At 43.7% G+C, this 3,190-nt stretch overlaps 1 long non-coding RNA gene across 1 annotated transcript in view; it reads left to right on the top strand.

Moving 5' to 3' along the window:
* Positions 1–242: 242 nt before the first annotated feature.
* LOC118478813 overlaps positions 243–3,190 on the top strand; it is a 19,078-nt gene continuing 16,130 nt past the window's right edge. Inside the window, exon 1 of the long non-coding RNA XR_004859300.1 lies at positions 243–474. This is a non-coding gene — a long non-coding RNA (uncharacterized LOC118478813). The remainder of the gene's footprint in view (positions 475–3,190) is intronic.

Genomic DNA, 3,190 nt, shown 5'->3' with positions numbered 1-3,190 from the left:
CCCCACCACCACGCACACTCACACAACGTCAAGTGAAAGTGTGAAGTAAAATGAAATGCCCGAAATTTTCATGAATGCGCTCTTCTTTCTAGAACAGCCACCCCCACTATTATTTTACTCTCACATGTCATATTATTATTTTGATCACTGTGCGACGCTGCAAGCGTTGCTTAGTACTACGTACTACTTACTCTCTGCTTAGAAAAGAAAATCCAGAGAGAGTGGGAGTATTGGCGCAACTGCTACTGTTAGTGTTACAGATTGTTGCTATTGCAAACGGAAACTAGGCCAATAGAGTAAGAGCCCAGGCACGACCAGTAATCCCCTGCCTGGGAGCGGGGGACGAGGTGCCCGTTTCGTGTATGTTGCTGTTACCCAGCGCCAGAACTGGCATTCGGCAAAATAATCGTTTCGAGCCAAAGCACAAACACAACAGTAGATCTCGGCCTGCTACCTCCTGCTCCAAAAGAAAAGGTACAGTACCGTACTAGTACTATATAATGAAGTTTTCATCGAAACCCACTGTATTGGTTGGGCTCTTCCTCGTTGCCCATAAAAAAACGTGAGTCCGATTTCTGCTTTCGGAAGTCTATATATGTATTTTATATAGTACTTCGGTCTCCGTGGTGTATGTTAACAGATGCAAGCAAAGATTTCCGTTTTAATTAAACGTCCTATCTGAGTGTTTCATTGAGGATCCACCCCTGGAAAGTAGAAAGTGAAAGTCACCGGTTCTGAGGATAGACGCACACACAAAATCAAAAAGAGGAGCCGATCACCATCGTAGGAAATGCACTTAAAGACGTTGAATCCTTCTGCTATCTTGGGAGTATTGTGAACAGAGAGGTAGGAACAAGAGCTGAATTTAGGTCTAACGTCGGAAAGACACAGGCAGCCTTCATATCTTTGAATAGGAGGATTTGGAGGACCAGGGATCTCATTCCGGACAAAGCTGAGGATTTTCCATTCGAATGAAACGTCAATCTTGTTGAAAGTGGTTGTATGGATATAAGACATGAAACCCATCTCAGAATGACCACAAAAAAAGAGAATCCAGGTTTTCTTGAACAAGTATATCTGAGAAAGTTAAACAGGATCAGATGGATAGACAGGGTCGCCAAGGAGGAAGTGTGTCAAGGACAACAAGACCGATCCAGGTTGGAGATCAGGTAGAAAGAAGGAGGTGGTGATGTGTTGAAATTACTCTCAAGAAGCCAGGAAGCTGCAGAACAAAGAAAGTGTTGGATTGGAATCCTCAGGGTAAAAGATCAAGAGGAAGACGACAATGCACCTGGAGAGGAGTCACAGAAAACGTTGTCCACAAAAAATGGGAAGACATGGAAGAATATCAAGAGATAAGTTTGGGAAAGGGAGGAGTTAAGAAAGTGTTAATTCGTAGCCTATACATGTACCCCGATCCGGGATGAGAAAGGCGTTGACGATGATGATGATGATGATGATGATGATGATGATGATGATGATGATGATGATGATGATGATGAAGATGATGATGATGATGAGGAGGAGGAGGAGGAGGAGGAAGAAGAAGACGAGGATGGCATACTGCACCATTTCAGCCCCTGACATGATGTAGAGTCGAAACAGCCCGTCCCCTCTATGATTTAAATTGTGCAAGGGGGGGGGGGGGGTTGCAAGTTTATCTGAAACGGGCATTAACTTTTACGTCATCATTATATGGTCAAAAAATCACATTTGTCTGAGTTTGGCTTTTGGCGGCTTTGACATTTAGAAAAACCTGGCAAAGGGCCACATACTGAACATCGCTTTATCTCTGCAAAATGTCACTGGGATTCTAGAATGATTCTTTGGAGATTCAAACTAGGGCGGCTGGCACCACCGTCCTGTCTTCCCATGTCACACAAGTGTCCAGATACAGGTATCGTACTGTATTGGTCTGTAGTGTCCTCAGCCTGTTTACCGGTACTCTTTTTGTATCGACAATTCCGAGGGGAAAAAAAGTAAAAACAAAGAACACAAGCTCAGATCCTGGCTCTCTTGAGCTTTTTATGATGCTTTTTTACTGACATCGATATCGCCACTCACAATGTTGCAAATACTTTAAATGGGAATTAGAGTCTGGATCTCTCTCTGTCTCTCTGTCTCTCTGTCTCTCCCCCTCTCTCTCTCTCTCTCTCTCTCAAATTCAAATTGGCGTCGGTGGCCTGGTGGTTTGGGGTTTCGAGCGTGAGCTTGGTCCAAAGTTGTGTCCTTGGGAAAGACACTTTGCACGAATTTCTCTTTTGGTTCGGTCCTTTCGGAGATTGGGAAACTATCAGAGCCGCGCACTTTCGAGAAAAAACTATCAAAGCCGCGCACTATCAGAGCCGCTCGCTTTTTGACGAAATCGTTACAATTAGATTGCCGATTCCATCCAACGGTTGTTACAGTCCCCTTGACAAAATTACTCTGTACAGCCTCCACCCAAATATATTATTATTCAACTTTCGTAAGACATTAAGCGACTTCCAGACCATTTCTAAGCTGAGATTAAAAACACAAACCGAGCACAAAGGCACTTCCGCAAGAAAGAAGGGAGAATGCGTTACAAGCAAATATACGCAGACGGACAAGTCTCACATCCAATTTTTATCATGAATGAGCAAGAAAATGCTGTTCCAACACTTTAAAGATCGCCCCTGTCCTGTGGATATATGATTTTATACCTTAAATGCTTTCATTCCACACAAAAAATCCACTTCTTTTACTTTTAGCAGAGGTTTTACGGCAAAATCTACTTGATATGTTGTCCCAAGTCTAGTAAAATGCTGAGGGTACTTAAATTGTTGGAAGGCAGGCCTACTGTTTTAGTAATCGGCAATCTAATAGTATCGATATAGTCAAAAATGCGCAGCTCCGATAGTGCGCGGCTTCGATGTTATCCCCGGAGGCGGACGTTAAACTCGGAGATCTCGCTTCTTAAATAACCGTAGAGTGTTGATAGGGGCGTTAAACCACTACCATTTCACCATTTTTACCCCCCCCCTCTCTCTCTCTCTCTCTCTCTGTCTCTCTCTCAATCGCTCGTTTGCTCGCTATCTCTCTGCTTATTTATATCCCCATGTTGATGTATGCGTGTGTGTATGTGTGTTGTGTGTGTGTGCGTGTGTGTGTGCGTGTGTGTGCGTGTATATATATATGTGTGTGTGTGTGTGTGTGTGTGTGTGTGTGT

This window comes from Aplysia californica, unplaced genomic scaffold (genome assembly GCF_000002075.1).
Source record: "Aplysia californica isolate F4 #8 unplaced genomic scaffold, AplCal3.0 scaffold00993, whole genome shotgun sequence".
Taxonomy (NCBI): domain Eukaryota; kingdom Metazoa; phylum Mollusca; class Gastropoda; order Aplysiida; family Aplysiidae; genus Aplysia; species Aplysia californica.
Note: the sequence above shows the minus strand (reverse complement) of the source record. Positions and strands in the feature narration are given on the sequence as shown.